General features: G+C 40.6%; 1 protein-coding gene across 1 annotated transcript in view; it reads left to right on the top strand.

Moving 5' to 3' along the window:
* The first annotated feature begins 4,456 nt into the window (after positions 1 to 4,456).
* The window catches only part of USH2A (usherin), an 870,853-nt gene continuing 853,380 nt past the window's right edge, over positions 4,457 to 21,929 (top strand). Inside the window, exons 1-2 of the mRNA XM_089312189.1 lie at positions 4,457 to 4,759; positions 11,559 to 11,660. The gene's annotated coding sequence lies outside the window, so the exon portion shown is untranslated. The remainder of the gene's footprint in view (positions 4,760 to 11,558; positions 11,661 to 21,929) is intronic.

Genomic DNA, 21,929 nt, shown 5'->3' with positions numbered 1-21,929 from the left:
CTTTATATCCAGAAGATCAATTTAGTGTATACTAAGTAAAGATTTCAACAGTTTGCAGCCACACAGAAACACAAAGTATAAAGTACTGTTTGAGTACTAGTTATACAGTTAATTCACATAGTACAACACATTAAGGGCAGAGATCCTACATGGGGAGTAAGTGCACAGTGACTCCTGTTGTTGGTTTAACAATTGACACTCTTGTTTATGGCATCAGTAATCACCCAAGGCTCTTGTCATGGGTTGCCAAGGCTATGGAAGCCTCTTGAGTTTGCCAACTCCAATCTTATTTAGACAAGGCCATAGTCAAAGTGGAAGTTCTCTCCTCCCTTCAGAGAAAGGTACCTCCTTCTTTGATGGCCCGTTCTTTCCACTGGAATCTCACTCGCAGAGATCTTTCATATAGGTCTTTTATTTTTTTCCAGCGTGTCTTGGCTTTCCATGCCTGAAATACTCTCATGGGCTTATTAGCTGGATCTGATTGCCTTAAGGGCTGATTCCGAGGCCAGAGTGCTGTTTAGGACATCAGCCATTCTATGAGTCTGCTGTGTATCCTGCTTCCCATGTTGGATCATTCTCTCCTTTTTAATTCTATCAGTTAGTATTAGAAGACAACAGTCTTCTTATGTGATCCCTCTGAATCCTATCTTTTTGATCAATTATGAACTTAAACTGATCACTTTAACAAGTAAGATGGCATTGGTACATGCCACCTTGATGGGATTGAATTGGAATCCCCTGGCACATTTCTGGCTCTACCATTAGGGTTTAGTCCAAGTAAGCATGTACCTAACTGTACATCTCCTCCCTCTCTTATTCCCATTCTATATTTAACAGGGATCACTTTCCATTAAATTTAAATAACTAAGAATAATTGTGTGTTAATGGAAGAGTTAAACCAATGATATTAAGTAGAATAGAAATTTACTAAAAGGAATAAAGTAGTAAGTTGTCCCTCAACAGTCAGGACAAGGGCTGATCAAGTCCTTGTTTCTCATAGTGTCCATTTCACTTCAACATGTTTCCTTTTAGGTGCTCAGTTAGTCGTCACCAATCAGGGAGAACAAATGATATTTGTCCCTTTGGGACTGGCTTACTTCACTCAGCATGATGTTTTCCAGATTCCTCCATTTTGTTGCAAATGACTGGATTTCATTTTTTTTAGTGCTGTATAGTATTCTATAGAGTACATCCTATAACTTCTTTATCTAGTCTTTTGTTGATGGGCATTTAGGTTGATACCAGTTCTTAGCTATTGTGAATTGAGCTGCAATAAACATTGAGGTGCAGACGGCTCTTTTATTTGCCAATTTAATTTCTACAGAAAGTCTTTTTTTTTCTTTTTTGACAGGCAGAGTGGACAGTGAGAGAGAGAGAGAGAGAGATAGATCTTCCTTTGCCGTCGGTTCACCCTCCAAATGCCGCCACAGCCGGCGCACTGTGGCTGGCACACTGCGCTGATCCGATGGCAGGAGCCAGGTACTTCTCCTGGTCTCCCATGGGGTACAGGGCCCAAGCACTTGGGCCATCCTCCACTCCCTGGCCACAGCAGAGAGCTGGCCTGGAAGAGGGGCAACCAGGACAGAATCCGGCGCCTGGGCCAGAACTAGAACCCGGTGAGCCAGCCACGCAAGGCCGAGGATTAGCCTAGTGAGCCGCGTCGCCGGCATCCAGAAAGTCATTTTCAAAATTTGATATCTTTGATTTCAAAGTGGCATAACTAATGTAGGAATTTTTTCACATCAGATTCACATCTCTTTGGCCTTCTTCAGGAGAAGGCAGGGTCAAACTTAATCACATGAAAGGAGAATGGGGCCTATACAAATGAATAAAAGGGTCAAAGGAATCATGGTTTTTCTATCAATCTCAGAATCACTGTGGGAGCTGTGTTATTATGTCCATTTTTGGGGTAGAACATGAAGAAAGTTCATGCAGAAAGCAGAGTCCAGACCCTTATCTGGATCCATGTGACTCTCACGTCTGTATTCTATCCATCAGCCCAAGTTGCCTCCAAGAATGAATCAATGAGTGAGCAAAGCCTGATAACAATAAGGGAAACCAGAAAAAAAGGGGGAAATAGTTTCTTTCTTTCATATTAAGCTTTTATTTACAAACTGCAGGAAATTAAGTGGCTTTCTGGGTATAATGTTATTCTTTGCTTGTTTGTTCTTGAAATCAATATTTGATCATTAAGTATAACTAATGGATGTTGGAAATTCTCTTTATTCACTGATAAATATGTTAGAGCACCAATGAAATCTTTAAGTCAAATACTGTACTTGAATATTCTTTTTTTCATGGAATGAAAAGACATACCAAGAAAAACAACATAGTTTGCTACATCAATTTATAGCCAGTTAGGGTTTTAAGAGGAGGAAGAACCAAAATTCAATTTCTCCTTCTTTTTTTTTTTTTTTTTTTTTTTTGACAGGCAGAGTGGACAGTGAGAGAGAGAGAGACAGAGAGAGAAAGGTCTTCCTTTTGCCGTTGGTTCACCCTCCAATGGCCGCCGCTGCAGCCGGCGCACCGCGCTGATCCTGGCAGGAGCCAGGAGCCAGGTGCTTTTCCTGGTCTCCCATGGGGTGCAGGGCCCAAGCACCTGGGCCATCCTCCACTGCACTCCCTGGCCATAGCAGAGAGCTGGCCTGGAAGAGGGGCAACCGGGACAGAATCCGGCGCCCCAACCGGGACTAGAACCCGGTGTGCCGGCGCCGCAAGGTGGAGGATTAGCCTATTGAGCCACGGCGCCGGCTCTCTCCTTGTTTTCATTTACTTCCCAAAAGTCAGAGCCAGTCACCAATGTGCTCTTGCTCTAGCTCTTATATTTTGCAGACAAACAGGAAAGAAAAAGAAAAGAATGCTTGGTGGCTCTTCCTGGAGATCTATTAGATGTTGACTGAGTATACGGCCTTATGACCCTGACTCTCCAGGGACTCAGAATTCAGGTAGGGAGCAAGGCTCACCTCAGCAGCACATACACTGCAATAGGAAGGGATCAAACAAACATGTACAAGGAACAACAAAAAACTGCATGAAAATGGAAGTAAATGCTAAGTTTGTTTTGGTGCAAAAGCCTTTTGAAGTCCGTGCATAGCATTTTAAAGTATGCCCTTTCTATGAATTTTGTGAAGACCCCTTGAAATGCATGGATTTCAGTTTTTTGCACCAAAATAAAGCTTATCTTTTAATTTCACTTTCTGTGGAATTGTTCAAGTACCCTCATATTTGAAGCTGTGGGAGATCAATGGAGAAAAGTAATCTTTACCAGGGATGCCCAGGAAGGGGTTCAGAGAAGATTGTTTGAGTTTATATCACCATAGAGAAAATCAGGCCTCAGGAAATGATCCTTTGGTAATCCTTGCTGAAACTAGATAGCAAATAGAGTAATATATTTAGTTTGGAATCTTCCAGTTGTGAGAATGGCCAGAAAGCCTAGAATGTGCTAAGCAAGTACCATAAAAAGGGTAGAGTGACAGATGAGGAGCAGCTCGAAGAATTCATGCCAATGGACAGTGGCTGCAGAGGATGAGCATCAGCTTCCAGTTCAATGAGTTTTACCCAGAAGGAGCACTGGGGCAGGACCCAGAACATCGGGACACTTGTTGAGGATTATACCTGTGACTTTTCAGAAGACACGTCACCCTTTCAACACTCATTTCCATTATCTATAAAACAAAGTGTTGCTTTAAAGTATATATGAGACCTATCCCAGGTGTAAAATCCTGTGATCCTAGATATGTGATGCAGGTGTGGATTAGCAAGGAGAAGGCCATGTATTCACAGCATTCAAGCAGGGCAAACAGGAAAAGCAATGAGTCTAAAAAAATGAAAAAGGAAAACATGCAATTAAAAATATTATCATCATTTTCATCAGTTCCCTTGAGATATTAAAAAATTATGACACAACCATTTGCCAGGGGCAGTTTTGGCATGGTCACTACCAGTTATTTAGTGCAACTGAAGGGTCAAATGCTATATTTAACACTACATATTTTATTTCATTTAATACTCAAGACCTATGAGGTAGGTGCTATTATTATCCCTTCTTTGACAATGAGAACACTGACGCTAAAGAGGAAGAAATAACCTCCCTCAGGTCACATATGGTCTAGGAGGCAGAACTGGGATTGGACCTCAACCTGTTCTAAAGGAAAACACTTGCACTTAACCTTGATAGCTTCCTCCTGTTTGAGAGAGAGAATGGACTAGGGCCACTTGTGAGATCCTTTGGTTGATTTTGTAATCATGGAACAGCTGATAAAATTTTGAGCAAAAACTCCTTTTCAGATGTTACTTATCAAGGAGCAAATATCTAGTGTTTACAGAAATAAAAGTTCTATTACATTTCCTCATGTCAGAGTATACGGAGGGTTTATGTGCTTCTCTGGGAAGAAAAGGAAATACAGCTGTTTTGTAGGTAATAACAGTTTATTTTATGTCCTATTTTCTTTAACAGTGATTGCTCTTACTTGGAAACTCTCCTGGCATTTTGTAGGCAATAAAAACGTTAAAAGAATGCTCTTTGCTGAGCATTTCACAAGTCTGGCCCCCAGTTCCTAATCTATGGCAGAAGGCATCTGCAACCTGATTCCAAAGCAGTTTCTCAATGCATCCACCAGAAACTCGGGGAGCAGGGCCGCTCGCTCTCCCGATGTGCCTTGAGTCAACTCTCCTACTGTCGACGCCTCCAATGCCATTGTGAGACAAAGAGAACCACACAGTCAGGCAGAAACAGAAATGGAAGCTTGACTATTTCAGGGTAAAGTTTGTAATTTCATGTTGCTAACACTTGACTGCTCTCTGCTTAAATATCCTTGCCCAGGCTCAGGGCTAGCATAGAGACAAATGATTTTTTAAAAATCCTGTATTTGGTGTCTCAGAAAATTCCCTTGAGACATCTGCTGCTCCTTTGATCTCTGCAAAGTCCTGTTCCATGTGGCCCCCAGGAGAGAAGTCTTCTTCCCTGAATCTTCTATGCTTTGCATTTGGGTCTCATTGGACCATGCTTGCTTTCATAAACTAAATCAGATGAATGGGCATGGGCACCACTAAATTATGTGCTTTTAACATTTTTTTGAAAGGCAGATGGAGATCTTCCATCTTCTGGTTCACTCCCCAATGTGTGAAGCAGCTGGGGCTGGGCCAGGTCAAAGGCAGGAATCAGAAACTCCATCCAGGTTTCCCACATGAGTGAGAGGAATCCTGGTACATAAACCATCTCCTGCCTCTGGGGGTGCACGTTAGTGGGAGACTGGAATCAGACGCAGAGCCAGGATTCAAAGCCAGGCACTCTGATATGGGATGTGGATGTCTTAATTACGGTGCCACACAGGTGCCCCATTTCAATTTTTGGAAAATGAAGTGCCTACTTAAAAATCACTGCTGTATACTAAATATCATGGTGGGTGCTTTATACAGATAAACTCTTGTAAGAGTCTTGTAAGAGCTCCTTGAAAGGATATTTATAAGGATTGGCCCCAGGTCCTGTGTAAGTACTTTCCCCAATGGACTGCATTTTCGTCATGGCCATGGATATATTGCTAATAATGCAGGCTTCTCAGGTCTCTGACAGGTCCATGTGTGAGAGTGAGAAGGGGCAAGAACTGCTTAGCAGATGTAAATCTCTTCAACTGAATTAACCCAAGACTTGTCTACCTCCCTTCTTCATTTCCTTATGCCTGGAAAACCAAATAGTGTAACAATAGTAATATCCTACTTACAATTATAGAATTCTTTTTATTGTGTTTCAGCCTTGTCAAAAATGAGATCCTATCCTTGAAAATGTATATTTCATTTAGCAGCTTTTTGAAAGTTTGGAGAAGTTTTCTCACTATACCGGGACAGTGAATTCATAGGCTTACTAGAGAGGCACAGTGGAAATAAGGGTAATTTTATTATTTTATCTCCTTGCTAGGGTCTTTGAGGACACTTTTAATGAGTGTAAGTGGTTGGTGCTTGTTTTTTTGTTTTAATGGCAATAGCAATTCAGAAAAACATAGATTAAGAAAATCTCATGCCCTACCATAATGTATTGCTGTTGAGGTCAGCTTGTTCAGGAGAAAAGGGTTGAATAAACACTTTGCAAGTTGCAAAGATCCAATACTCTATTAACCCAATACTCTATAGATGACTTAGTGATGGCTAATGGTTCTGAGAATAGGACCTCTTGATGACCTTCTAAGCTACCTGTATATTTCAATTGCTGGTTCAGATCATCAAGGACACCATGGGACACTGACAGTCCACAAGCATCAACCATGGGTGTATGTTGAAGTATGTGTTCACTGATCAGAACAAGAGCTGCAGAAAGTGCCCGCAGTAGGTCTGCAGGTGTCCCAAACCCTTCCCATGTGGTGAGTTGGAAGGGGGCACCTGTGTGCAAGCTGAGGACAAGGTTTCAGAAACATTTGCTGAGACACAGCTAATGGGAGACCAATGCAGTGGGATTCAGCATTCACAGGTTATAACAGACTGCTACAGGCAAGTTGACCTTTTTATTTACTTTTGCGGAAGTGGGAAAAATGAGATTGCAATGATATCTAAAAATATAGACAGTGATGTGCACTGGCAAAACTAGAAATTTGTTGTCTTACATAAGAATTTCAGAAAGGATAGATTTCTTACTCAGAATATGGGGAGTGTTAACATTGTTTACAGTCTATGGGAGAATTCCTCCATTGCTCAGATAATTTGTGATCAAGAACTTTTTGCATTTTGACATATAGAAGGGTCATTGGTATTGTTAGCTCTTAAGAAGTTAAATAATGGATCTTCAGTAAAGGATTTCTTGATTTTTGAAATATCAGCAATGTTAATAGGAATTCAGTGGGTTTTTGTTTTTAGTTTTTAGGTTTGAAGTTGCTGAAATTCTCCTGCAAATGTATCTGTTATTACACCGTCTTAATATTTCTAATGAATAGATAGTGATCTCATGCTGACTACCTGGTTGTCCCATTCTTTCAGCTTCTAAGTCACCTAGTTTTACTAGCATTTCTTGGGTAATAACTGGTATACACATATATTTATAATAATGGATAAGTTAAATTGTGATTCCAAAAATAGCCTAAGGGAAAAACAAATCTAGTTTGAATGCACACTATACATAGATATGTCATTTTATTTGTGATTAACATTTCATATTTAAAATTACTTTGCACCATCCTTAGGACATACTTTTTATATGTAAACTGATGTTCATAAAAATGATAATAACACCAACATATTTAAAGAAAAATTAAATCCTGTGTATTATTTTTAGCAAGTTAGGTTCTCTCCCTGGCAGCTTGAGTACGGCATTGAACAGCTGATATTGAAGGTTTACCATTGAATATATCCCTTAAAAGACTCTTAACATATTGTGTGTGCTAGGTACTATTCTTACTGTCAAAAAGCCATAGATAAAAAAATGACAGTCCTGTTTTCAAAGGATTTGATGGCTATTTAGATACAAGTGTAGAATTCATTATTGAATATGTACTACATGTAATTTTACATACAAACATTAAATTTTATATGATCTATAGATCACCCAGAAACTTTAGAGAATAGGATGGGAAAAGGAATTGCTGTCTACTAAGCAAACATCTATGCAAATGTATTGGGATCCACACACAGGACATTTTCTCAACATAATTCTCATGATATACACGATAATCTCCATTTTCCAAGGGCATGAGAATCAAAAAGGGAAGATTGATTTGTCTAAAGTCTATTTCAATTTTTAAGTAGAAGAACCAAGCATTGAAAAAGTACTTATGGCTCCAGAGCTATTATTCACAGATTTTTGCTTAATCCTCTCTCTCTTCCTGTCCCCATCCTCCCACCCCACACCATGCTGCATCAAATCCTGAGCATATTTTTGATTAACTTGTTTTGTTTTGCCTTGATAATGCATTTCAAATAGTCTTTCCTGATCCCCTACACTTGATTTTGCTGAGTGTATAGCACCAAATGAAGGCAAAAGATAATCCAGAAGTTTAGTGTCTGAACGTATAAGACTGAGATACTTATCTTTTTAAAATATAAAATGCTAAAACTATTAAGGTTCTTTGAATTCTCTTCCTCATCCTTCATTTAACAAATGAAGAATCTGAGCCTCACAGTGGCCCCACTAGTTCTAGTCCTTGAAGCAATCAGAGCAAACTGGGCAGAGAAGTTTATTTCAGCATTAGCCATGAATTGCAGGAAAAGAGATATTATTTGCTATTTGGATTTTTGGATTGTTTTATAACCTTGTTTGCTGAAATAAGTAAATGTCTTCAGAATAAATGAAATACTGGTATGTTCTCTTGCCTGAGATTATGAATTTCTGAAGTGTTGGGTGGAATCAAACTATAAGAAAAAAAAAAAACCCAGGGAGAACTAATCTTTGTAGATTAATTTGGTTCTCCCACCCCAGTTTATGAGACTGCAATCTTGCCATGCTTATTGATTATCAGACAAGACTACTAATCCCCTTAAGGTCATTAAGTGTACTTAATTAAAGAGCAGTTAGCAAGCTTCACTTTACTAAAGTAATGTGGCTGTTAAAAGTGATTTGTACTTTAGCAATACGGTAGCTATTAATCTGAAGGTCAATTTGTCATTTATATTTTCCCAAACAAATGTATTTGGTAGATCAAGTGAGTGCTGATATTTATCGTGCAGCCTCTTGATGCATTGTAACTGTAATTGTCAATTAAGGAAGAAAGGATCCAATAGCCTTGCCGGTCGAATACAATAGTCATTTCTATTTTTGTATGTTGGGAGTAGTAAGGGAGCTTGCCCCCACATATTGTTTGCTGAGCACTCTGTTATTTTTTTCCTTTTTCTGTCAGTGGTAATGTAGGTAAGAGTATTAATATCAAAAATAAAATAATTTCATGTAGTTTCTGTGTTCCAAAAAGAATTTGAACAAGAATAAAAGAAACAAATAGGCTCACACATGGAGTGGCTTCTGAGATGGATTAAACAGTAAAAACTCAGCTCTTCAATTCATAGCTGGAAATCAGAGGTTTTTGCACTGATGGAATCCCATGGTGTAGTTGTTGGAAATTACAGATTACCATATTTGTTGACTAGCCCCCCAGAGCATTCTTCATTTTGTCCTATACTCTTTCAACCCTTGCAAACATAACTGTTTCAAGATGGTACCTGTAATATGGCAAATGTTCAATGTCTACCTGATATTAAACATTGGTATGGATTATTAGGTATTAAGGGGTTCCTAAGGAAAAGGAAGAGCAATATGATAAAATAGTACTGGTCTTAATAAATGTGCCAGTCTATTTTTATTGGGTGTGGTTGACATAGTACAACTGGAGTGCTTCCAGCAAATACTGGAGAAGTTCCCAGCACTCACTCAAGTGTTAGGAAACCTAGATGTTAGCAATGGATTACCTCTGATGCTTCCTTCCTTCCTTCCTTCCTTCCTTCCTTCCTTCCTTCCTTCCTTCCTTCCTTGACAGGCAGAGTGGACAGTGAGAGAGAGAGAGAGACAGAGAGAAAGGTCTTCCTTTGCTGTTGGTTCACCCTCCAATGGCCGCCGCGGCCGGCTGCGGCCAGCGCACCACGCTGATCCGATGGCAGGAGCCAGGTACTTCTCCTGGTCTCCCAAGGGGTGCAGGGCCCAAGGACTTGGGCCATCCTCCACTGCACTCCCTGGCCACAGCAGAGAGCTGGCCTGGAAGAGGGGCAACCGGGACAGAATCCAGCGCCCCGACCGGGACTAGAACCCAGTATGCCGGCGCCACAAGGCGGAGGATTAGCCTAGTGAGCCATGGCGCCGGCCGCTATGTTTCTTGCTCCTCTCTTCTAGTCTTCATTTCTATTTCCCCACTGGAAAATGGATTCATAAAGATGGCTATCTGATTTGAGAACATATAAGGGGAAATTCAGTTCCCTGATGAAAACTTAACAAATCCATGGCAGGGAAAGCCATGATTCTTTTTGATTCCAAATCCTTTTGCAACTATAACAACCATTTTCTCCTGGTATCCACCTTTGGAACTGAACTGAATACATGCAAGCTAATACTGCAGTAGCTGGTGCCATTGGCACAGACTCCAACCAACTAATAGCAGTCAGATTTCTCTTGTAGCCCTAAAGTATCAGAATTATGCACTGATGTTGTTCACATTTAATTTTGCAGTTGGGAGAGAAACAAATGGAGAGTATTTATTTGGTTCTTTAGGACTAGCTCTGACATACTTAATCTTGTATATTTCCAATCACAATTGAACATGCATGCATATTTGTGATTTAGTACCACAATAGTAGGAGAGCAATTTGATGAGGCATGGCCCAAGTTAGGAGGTCCCCAGATGGATGTCAGTATGGGGTGAACCTTTGGAAACAGTAGGTTAGTAAAGCCCAGGAACTAGTGAGGCAGTGAATAACAACAAGTGACACTTGTTGGCCCTACCAGTCATGTGATTACTGGGACATGATTACCCTTTTTGTTACACAACCACCTTTGAGGTAGAGTACAGCCTATGAGTTATGGAATTGAGGCCTAGAAAGACCACACTAGTAGCTGAATTCAGGGTAAACACTATAAGAAAGGATTCGGGCAGGTAAATGAGTAGTTATGAGGGTCAGGAAGTGACTTCACCAAACTACCCTCCACCAATACTCAAATATTGTAGGATAAAGGATGATCCATTAGTTGTTATGACTGTTACAGTTAAGGTGAGTGGTGGGAAGGAAGGGTAGTGGTTTTAAGTGTTGTTTGTTACAGAAGCTTTGTAAAGCTTTCTCCAGTTCAATGGAAGAACTGACCCTTAACAAAAAATCAACCATATCTCCCCCCGCCCTCCCCCCAAAAAAAGCATTTGACCATGTTTATAGTATTAGGATGTTGCAATTATGCATTTAAAGCTTATTGTCCTATTCAACATTTTTATTGGTCTGCGAATTGATGCATCTGAAGTTGAAGAAATCACAACTTGTTTGAATTAACCAGGTTCCTAACTTTCACTCTGTGACTTGTTCTAGCTGCTTTGCTATGTGTTTCTTTAACTTTCTTACACATGTTCATTTTTGCCAATGTCATAGCCATATCTGGGACATCTCTTTAATATTCCTTCAGTGACTATTAAATTTGATTTAAAAATACATCCATTTAGATATTTTCAAGCTGCTTACCAGTTAGCAGTATTTTTAATGCCCTATTTGTCTAATACAGTTGCTTGTGCTGTTTTTATAATCAGATAAGGTTCATTAAACCATTTTTGAGATTAAACAGTACAAAACCATTTTTTTCTGTTTATGTGCCCCATTAATATTGAAGCTTATGCTTACCATGGCTTAATGTTTCCATTTTAAAATATCATTTATGTTAATATGGAAAGGCCCTATTATCTAATTGTGAGGATTATTTCCATTACCTTTTAGTATAATCTCTGCAAATATTGGCCTCCATATTTCTTTGAGCTGTCAGCGTTTTAACCTTGGGCATTTCTTAGGGCATTGTTCAAAATGCTATTTACTCTTGTCCAGTTTTTAAATCTGTGTTGTTTTGTGTTTTCAGATATAACAAGTACCTGATCTCATATGCTTAGCTCTTGTTTTGTTTCCAGGTAACACCTGAAACATTCATGATGTAGAATACTCAGCAAACCTTCCTGCTATTTTAAATCTTCTTGAAGAGGCAGGCTGAAACATAGAACAAGAGAGAACAGGTAAGTGACCAAGTGATCAAGTTAAGACTAATTTCTTATTTAAAAAAAAATCCTAATTTGCAACCACACAGGTGATACTGTTTCAACACAAGGAAAAACCCAATGACATACAGTGTCCTGAATTATGTACCTTATAGAAACCAAATGTCCTTTCCATGACCATGTGTCTTAAAATTTCTGGAAAGCTCCTATTTCAAACATCTCCTCCACTGGTGGTACCCACATATGCCATCAGTTTCAATTGTTAGTTGAAACACAGCCACTGTAAATTTTATCTAACAACATTTACAATGATCAGAAAGATTTATCTTTCCATGCACAGAGTAACATGGTGTCCCTTTGTCTAGCCTTTCAGTCAGCAGAAGTGAGGCTGCTGTGTGCACTCTGCAACCGCTCCTCCTGAGGTGGCTTTGTCAGCATGGATGGATGAGACCCCGAGGGTGCTGTCTTTATAAGTGACCAAGTCACTCACTGCTTGATCCTGTGCATGCTGTCCTTGCCCACTTCTGATACCACATCAGCAGTGATTCAGATCTCTACATCTAGTTGTCTCCAGATCAAGTGGAGCTCATTGCTATCTCTTAAAAGGAAAATGATCCATGTGGGATGTAGCTGAGAAGGCAAGTGTAGCAAGAGCTTAGATCTGGATTCAAATCCTTGCTTTCTCATTTAGAATCTCTGCAAATCTCAATACTCTACCTTAACAATAAGGATCAATATCCCCTGCTTCTCAGGGGTGTTACAAAGAAAAAAATAGATAAATGTACGTAGATATGGTTTTTAAGCTATAAAGTACCATATTGAGTCTAGATGATACTAATCCTACTACCAAGAAGAAAAAATGCACAAGCTATGACATTAGTGCCTGCTGTGTGCCAGACTCTGGTCCAAGTGCTTTGTTAAGTTTATCTTATTTACTCTTACCAGTACCCCCAAGAGGTAAGGCTGGGTACAGTGACTATCCCTATTTCACATATGGGTAAATCAAGAAGGTAAGCAACTTGATGCTGACTCACATAGGTCATGAATGAGCTAGAATTTGACTCTAGAATCCACGTTCATAACCACTATACTCTGACTCTTTAGTAACAAAAGTAATAATTGCATGAAAATTATGTATAAATATTTATGCATCAGTAAATTTTTTTTCAAATTATCTTTCTCTCCTTAAACATGTTAATACAGTGGATCAATAATCTCTTCTCCCTTCCCAGTGACTGTGTTATGAAAGAACAACTAAATTTAAGTAGTAATATAATATTTTCATTTGATATGTAACATTAATGATGATTTTAAACTATATTTTCTAGGAAATTACTGGTCACATCTGTGTCTACAATGCATTCTGCTACCTCCTTTATTTTGGCTGACTCCAGTTTAGATAAAATGCATTAAAGTTGTATTTGTTTCTTCTCATGACATTTTAGAGATTGCTTAGTATCCTTTTTGCTTGTCATCCCCAGCGTGTAGTTTGCCAGTGGAGTTACAGTACATTCCAGTAGATGTGAAGGTTTCCTGGTCCTCCTGTCAAGCTCCCCCCCCCCCCCGAGCTCTTGATTGACTCCCCACTCTTCCTCATGTCAGCACTTGTTTTAGTCAATTCCAGATTTTTTCAGTTGCTTTAGATTTTAACTCAGTTGCTTCAAAAATTCCCCTTCTTCATTCTCCCCACACAAGTGGCGTTTGAATTGTGGGGCTTATGTAGATAGATAGCATCAGGCCATCACAGAGATGCTTGCTCAGGACGCCATCCGCTGAGGTGGCCACAGTTCTGCCTGGCATCTGATCTTCCCAGCTATACTCGTGACTTCCTTGTCCTGAACTCAAGTTTCCCTCCACCCGCCTCTTTTGACATAGACCAAATCTCAGCATTTACATAATTCCTTTGGAGGAATGGGAAATTAGAGGAATGCATCTTGTGTCTCTGGTCTTCTGGAGATTTGTGGGGGTGAAGGTAAGGTCCCTGGGGGAGGGTACTGTCCCTGTCTTCTCCAATTGAACTTTCTTTCTGTTTAGTAGCCCTCACTTCCATTGGTCTAATTGCATTTCAACAAAGGATCTCCTGTACTTATGTAAGCTCCACCTAAGTGGCCCCAAGGCACCCTTACTCTTTTTTTTATAAAGTTTTAAAAATTTATTTGAGAGGCAGAGTTACAGGCAGAGAGAGGAAGAAACAGAGACAAAGGTCTTCCATCCACTGGTTCACTCCCCAGATGGCTGCAATGGCTGGAGGTGGGCCAATCCAATGCCAGGAGCCAGGAGCTAAGAGCTTCTTTCAGGTCTCCCACATGGGTACAGGGACCCAAGTACTTGGGCCATCTTCCACTGCTTTCCCAGGTCATAAGCAGAGAGTTGGACCAGAAGAGGAGCAGCTAGGACATGAACTGGTGCCCTTAGAGGATGCCAGTGTCACAGGCAGAGGCTTAGCCTACTAAGCCACAATGCCCACCCTTGCACCCTTACTCTTAGGTGATAAAATTTACCAGGGATGGGGCCAGAGCTGTGGCATAGCTGGTAAAGCTGCCACCTGCAGTGCTGGCATCCCATATGAGCACCAGTTCAAGTTCCAGCTGCTTCTCTCCCGGTGCAGCTCTCTGCTATAGCCTGGGAAAGCTTGGGCCCCTACACCTGTGTGGGAGACCAGGAAGCTCCTGGCTCCTGGCTTGGAATCAGCCCAGCTCTGGCCATTGCGGCAGATGGAAGATCTCTCTCTACCTCTGCCTTTGCCTCTCTGTAACTCTGCCTTTCAAATAAATAAATAAAAACTCACCAGGGCCTCTTTTGTCCCTTACAATTCTGTAACCTTCCCCTCCTGGGAGGAGGATCATGCTGTATCTGGCTTGGGGATTTGAAATTGGAGAAGTACAATACAAAATGCTTTCTGTATGATTGCACATTCTTGTAAATCTGTCCTTATAAGAAAGATTTTTACACATAGACTAAGCACTTTGATGTGAGAGTCAGGATGATGATGAGTTAGGCCTGGCTTTGTGGCCCAGCTGCTGAAGCTGCCACTTGGGATGCCGTTTTCCTGTACTGAGTCCTGGCAGTTCCACTTCCAACCCAGCTCCCGCCGAATGTGCCTCAGAAGGAAATGAACGACGGCCCAAGTACCTGGGCTCCTGCCAGCTACATGGGAGATCCAGAACGAGATCCAGGCTTCTGGCTTCAGTTTGGCCCAGCCTCAGCCTTTGTGGTCCTTTGGAGAGTAAACCAGCAGATGAAAGATCTTCTCTCTCTTTCTTGCTGTTTCTCCCTCTTCGTATGTGAATATGCATTTCAAACAACTAAAAAATAAACCTTCAAAATATGATGATGGTTTTGTCCAGTGATCCAAGTGTGTTTCTTCAGCTTGGGCACTCCTGAAATGAGGCAGGGTTGAAATAGACAGAGTATAGGAGTGGAAGGGCGGTGAATATCCCTGACAGTATCATTTCACCACACCTACTTCTCCTCCCCTCCTCTGCCCTCCCCTCCGCTTCTCTCTTCTCCCCTTCCTTTCCCTGCTGGCTGATTGTTAGGGAGGTGAGGTGTGCGATGCTTGCTGTGTTGCTGAAGAGGGTATAGCTGTAGTCATGTCTCTCTGACCTGTAGAAGTCCTGCTTCAATGATATTGCTTAATTGTGTATTACAGAACCTTCAATTTTTCACACCCTTTCTCTTAATTCTGAACTATATTCTTCCCTTCCATTTAAATTTTTATTCGATTATTTACATTTTTGTTAGCAATCTAATGTTTAACTACTGAATTGTTAGCATTTTAAGTTTATTTTTATTTATTTGAAAGGCAGAGCGAGAGCAAGAGAGAGAGAGAGAGAGAGAGAGAGAGATCTTTTATCCACTGGTTCACTCTCTAATGCCCACAGAAGTCTAAAGCCAGGAGCCAGAAACTCATTCCAGGTCTCTCATGTGGTTTGCAGACACACAAGTGCTTAGGTCATTATCTGATGCCCCCAGAGGTCAAGATCAGGATGTTGGATGAGAGTGGAACCAGGACTTGAACACAGGTACTCTGATATGGGATGTGAGTGGCCAAAGTGCTGACTTAACATGCTGTATCACAATGCCTGTCTCAGTTATCCACACTTTATTAAACAAAAATATAAAAAATAGGGCTCAAATATCTCAAAATACTCATTGTTTTTAAAATACTATTGTTGTGCCCAGATGATTCTTTATGCCATCGCTGTGAATCCAGGTAATGGAAATTCAGAAATGAACAGAGAATATGACACTCTTCTCTTTAACAGAGGCCATAGCCTATTTTGGGAGATGATTATCAGGTGCTAACAGAAACAGTGAGTACTCTGAAGGTGAAATAAAAGACTGACTATACTTTGGGCGTATCTCCCCAAATTTTCCATGTGGTGGAATACTAGAATACAGAGATCAAACTAAAGCTGTATAATCCCATTAACATTCCCTTTGACTCAGAAATAGGACTGTGGTAGGAATGTTAAAGGAATTCACCATTAATAAAAACGATCACAATTGACTAAACATAGATTTGATGTTTTCTAGGGCATTCAAGAGAGCTGATCATTGACTAAAGATAGGCATATAATGAAAATTGAGTTTCTTTTATTATGTAGAAAAATATAAAATATGTGAATAAATATGCTTTATTATTTCATTTCACTAGTGAACACTATAGGCATATAGCATGATACTGATGAGTTTGACAAAAGGATTCTGAAATGACACTCAGCATATTCATCTGCAAAAATAGTCCTGACTACCCGGGAATTTGATGTCAAAAATAAGCTAGCATGGAAATATGACTCACTTATAATCAACTAAAAGTTTTTGTGTTTTGGTTAGGCAAGCAGCACCATTGCAGCAAACAGGGGCGATGAGAGAGTGGAAGCTGTGTGCTATGTTATGGTGGCATTTACACTGATATTTTAAAATAAGCACTAAAAGATTGGTTGGCTGCATACTGGGCAGCTACAAATGATTCCTCAAGAGTCCTGGTCCCAAATTGTATTTTTTAAATAAAAACTTGTTTCTTTTTGCCTCCAGGACTTTTTAAAACCAAAGATTTCCTTTCACCAGCATTGTGCCTGTAATGTGAGGCCCTATCTCCATGAACAGTGCCTGCCCTATGTCTAGCTAGATGAATATGCAATTTGCATAAGGCTGATTAAAACGAAAGTCTGCATGTGTATATGAATGTCTGATCACATTTTAAAAGAGAATCTCAAATGCCGACAGAATACCTCCCTCCTTTCTATACAATCCAACAGCTTGAGTTCTTGTGTACCCATGAAGCCTTATGCCACATCTTTTAAACAAAGAATGAACCCGTGTATGAAAAGCAGCCAGGAAGACTTTGGCTTCATGGCTGTGCATGAAACAAATGCCCCCTGAGAGCCTCTTTCTGTGCCTCCACTCCTCTGCTGCAGAATCCCCAGCCACTGGTATTTGAGTGATGCAGCAATAGATGCTCATGGGATTTCCAGCGGCACTGTGAAGGAGCCCAGGTTTAGATCATAATAGAATGGTTCCTAGTGAAGAACACAGAATGTTATCAGTCAGCTTTTACACTGGCACCTTGGAGAGGGACTTGGGTGGTGTGGGGGTAGGCAGCAAGGGCGAAATTGGGTAGAAGATGCTATACCTTGTCAGCTTCCTGAGTTATGCTGAGAGAGCATGGAGACATTTATTCTACTCTCTGAATAGTAGCCATTGGTAAGAATTAATGTTCTTTCAAGAAGTGGCATGTTGAGAATTAGACAGCTACTGCTGATATGGTCAGAAGAGGTCATCTTGCATACTTACATCTTAAAGTGTAATTGGAGAGGTGCTCACAAAATCCTTAGCTGTGGGAGTAAATTATATGAAAACTCACTATTTTCCTAGACTATATCAAATCTGTCCATGTGAAAAAATGCTCTCTTCTAGTTCTCGAGTCAATCAATATATTTACCCACTGTAGATTTTCTGTTTAGGAAATTTATTCATCTTCTATCTAGCTCACAGCAATAAGAATACTAGAAATGGTCAAAAGGCAACATTAGCTTCTCCCTTATTTAGAAGAGCTGGGAGGAGGGGTTATTTTAGATTCATTTTTCTTGCCTCTGCTATCAGGATTGGACAGTTCACTTGACCAAACTTCTTTCCTTTATTTATGAAGACTAGAAAAAAAAGTCATAATAATTGGTGGCCTTTGTGTGAGGTTCTGAGGATAAATAAAGATGAATAAACAGAAAACTGCAATCAATCTTCCTGCACTTAGTTGCTGGCTACATTGTAGATGTTGAATAAAACTTGATTAACAGAAGGATGTTGGTATAGGAATAAAACCCTACCAGTGACTCCAAACGAGGGGTCCACCATCTCTGGAAGAGCCCAGAAAGATTTCTCAAGAAGATGGAATACAACTTTGGTCTTTAAGTGTAATTAGGAATTCATAATTCAGAGAAAAAGAGAGAAGCTTAGCTTTCTGATAGAGAGCTAGGGCATGTGAAAGATGCAGAAATGTAAAATACAGAGCACATTTAGGCAACTTTGAGAAGTGCAGTGTGAACAGGGGTACAGTATGGCAAAGGGGAGGAAAAGAGGCTATAAGGTGGGGTAAGGTATGGACCTCAAAGAAGGCATGGCCTTGGATTTGACTCCCTAATGAATGTTCAGTTTTTAGCAAGTGTTGGGCATTTTTTAAGTAAATGAATGAATAGACAGAATGATAATGGGGGGCAGTCTGTGTTTTCTTATAGACAGAGAGGGATCAGTGGAGACTAACCAGGAGGGCACACGTAGATACAGGGCTATGATGGAAGAAACCTCTGTTGCCTGATAGACTAGGGTCAGGGTGGTCACTAAAGAAGCAATGCATTGTCTGCTGATGAGTTTCCAAGGGGAATTCTGTTTATGCTGCAAACAGTACTGAGAGAAGCAGCTAGATATGAAGCAGAGAATCAATAGATATTTTTGACTCATTGCATATTAAGGGTAGAATAATTGAGCAATTGCTTCTGATAAGAGGTCCAGGAAGAATCTGCATAGGTGTTTTTTTTTTTTTTTTTTTTTTTTTTTTTTTTTTTTTTTGACATGCAGAGTGGACAGTGAGAGAGAGAGACAGAGAGAAAGGTCTTCCTTTGCCGTTGGTTCACCCTCTAATGGCTGCTGTGGCCAGTGTGCTGCAGCCAGCGCACCGCTGCTGATCCGATGGCAGGAGCCAGGTACTTCTCCTGGTCTCCCATGGGGTGCAGGGCCCAAGTACTTGGGCCATCCTCCACTGCACTCCCTGGCCACAGCAGAGAGCTGGCCTGGAAGAGGGGCAACCGGGACAGAACCCGGCCCCCTGACCGGGACTAGAACCTGGTGTGCTGGCGCTGCAAGGTGGAGGATTAGCCTAGTTAGCCACAGCGCCGGCCTGCATAGGTTTTAGCTAAGGATGTCCTGTAGGTTGTTAGATTGCATGCCCAGAAGTCACAGGGAAGAGGGGCGAACTCAGGTTACAGCTTCTGGAACTTTTAGACTATAAATGATATCTGAGATGAAAAAAGTAGAGGTGGGATTTTCAGGAACATTAATGTACAGTAAGATCTGAAGGGGAGCTCAAACTTACAAGAGGGAGACTACAAAACAACCAGATAGGAGAAGGCCGGGGAGAAACAAGACTGGCTGTTTCTTCACTAGGACACTTTGAGAAATATCACATATTAGTTATAGAATGCAGTTTGTGTTTTCTGTTAGTCTGGAATTCTCACTTCGTAGAGTGACTTGGCATTCTCCATTGGTTGCTGATTTAATGTGATTGTGAAATTCAACTTGGCTGGGTGAGTATCTAGGATACAATTGTGCTTGGTGATTGTTTTTAGAAAGTGGTTTTTGCTATTATTTTATGGTAAGCATATCTTTATCTCGATTAATATCATATAAATATTGCTCTATATCCTAAGTTTCAAAGCAGTAGCAATGGCCCAGCTTTGCTGTGCAAACATGCACACAGGCAGAAAGCTTGTAAACACACCAAGGTGAGAATGTGAGATTATTGTCCAAATGGAAGAAGGAAGAGGAGTAGGGACAGGTAGTGGGGAAGGAAAATCACACAAATCCTGGGCAACTAAAAGATTTCATTTTCTTCCTTTTTGAAAACTATTCCCCCTCCTGGGATTTATTGTGCTACTCCAAGCACCAGGTGTGTCACACTCAGTCCCAAGTGGGCATTTGTCCAGATCCCCACATTTGAGACAATTTAGCGCAGATCGTCAGCTGGGCTGAGAATAGCAGGGCCTGCTTTTTCGCCATTGCCCAGTCCATTTGACAGAGCTGTGAGGGGAAATCGCAGCACTTACCGGCACTGAGTCATTCGTCAGCGTTTCCGTCAGCGCTGGCCCACTGTGTCTTTCAGGACCCAGAAAGCAGCTGCTGCCCCTGCTAGAGAATCAAGGAACGTGTGGCACAAAAAGGGAAATCAATTAATTTTACAAATAATAACACATGCTAATAAGGGAAATGAGATCATGGGAGCAAATTAAGAAATGCCTTGCACTGTTTCCCCATTCCTATACAAATTGTTTTTTTATAAATTAGGACATTAATGTATATAAATCTGGTTGCTGCATACACCATTAATTTATTATTCCTTTCCGAGACAAATGATAGCTATTTAGGTTCTATTAGAGCACTAGTTGTATTTTGAGCTTGTTTATGAAACCAGGGCTCCCGCAGACCATTTCGCTATCTATTCTGACTCATTATCTATTTTCTGAGACTAATTCAAAAGCTGATTTTATGGTCATCTTTGGTAAAGGCATATATAGGAACCTATCCAGAAATGTAAAGCTAATACACTGGAATGTGGAGGGAAAGGCCATTATATGGTCAGGGTGTAAAGTTACAGGTGAGGCTTTGTTTCCCATGGAACCTGAGGAATCCATTACTCAGCTCTGAGTTAGCCTTCTTGTGAACACTACGTGCATTCCTTGTTTTTAGATCGAGCTCATGAGTTTTTTTCTTGTTCTGAGAATTACGTGGTTTCTTACTGGTCAAGACAAAAACAACACACATACAATGAGAAATGTGCCCTTCCACCGAATGGTATCACTGAGCATTTCCTGTGTTGTTGGAGCTGTGAGAGAATCACAAGTGCAATGGTGTTGAAGAATTATCTCTAATTTCTGAATCCTAGTCTCCTATCTACTGTGGAGATAGTCTAAAGTACCTATATCATTAGATAACTTATTTATTGATGCTAGACACAATTTTTAAAAATAATTAACTAACATATTTATTTTCAATGTATTACACAGAGGATATGAAGTAACACACACACACACACACACACACCCCTACCTCTAACATGTCAAAGAAGGGGTGGGCCAGCCATTATGGTGTAGTGAGTTAAGCCACCACTTAGGATATCTATATCCCACATTGGAGAAACTGGTTGGAGTCCTTGCTACTCTCCTTCTGATACAGCTCCCTGTTAATGTGCCTGGGAGGCAGCAAATAATGGCTCAGGTACTTGAATCCTTACCATGCGCATTGGGAGACCTATATGGAGTTCTTGACTCCTGGCTTTAGCCTGGCCAAGTCCCAGCTCTTTGTGACAATTTGGTGAATGAGCCACTGGATAGAAGATTGATAGGTCTCTGTTTCTTCCTCTTCTTGTCCCTCTCCCTCCTCCTGTCGCTCTAACCTTATAAATAAATAAATCTGTTGTAAAAAGTAAATGGGAGCATTTTGAAGAGAAAGAGAAATGTGGGCAGTAAAATAACAACTATTACCAAGTATACAATTGCACCCAGAAATGTTTACCATTTGAGTCCATTCAGTGGCACTTACTAGAGATGGGCAGAGAAATTTGTAAGCTTCCCAGAGGCCAAGGCAAAATGAAAATGTTAGCATCATTGCTAACATTAAATGCCCCCAAGTTAAAAGCACTACTTAGCATCTGTAGCTTCCATTTTTGGGGCACTTAGATTTCTCAGTTGATTCTCCCAATAACAGAAAAACAGAAGGATAGAAGGTTAAGTATCTTGCTCAATGATCCATATCTAGTTAAGTGGTAGAGCTAAGCTGAGAACTCAGAACTTCAGAACTTGACAACCAGCAAGCCAACAGTAGGATTCTGGCCTCTCCCTTAATACTCAAGGTCTCACAAGATGCACAGAATCATCATAAAGTGGTATGCTATAGGCATTTCATGAGTATCATGGAAATCGAGAGGAGGAAAGGTTTCCACCTGTGTATGTGGCAGCAAGGAGTAAACTTATGGAATTATTGGCTTAGATGTGTTTATACACTAAATAATTTGTG

The sequence above is a fragment of the Oryctolagus cuniculus genome, chromosome 13 (assembly GCF_051225735.1).
Source record: "Oryctolagus cuniculus isolate XC-2025 breed Fujian yellow rabbit chromosome 13, ASM5122573v1, whole genome shotgun sequence".
Lineage (NCBI taxonomy): Eukaryota > Metazoa > Chordata > Mammalia > Lagomorpha > Leporidae > Oryctolagus > Oryctolagus cuniculus.
This window is presented reverse-complemented; position numbering and strand designations above follow the sequence as displayed.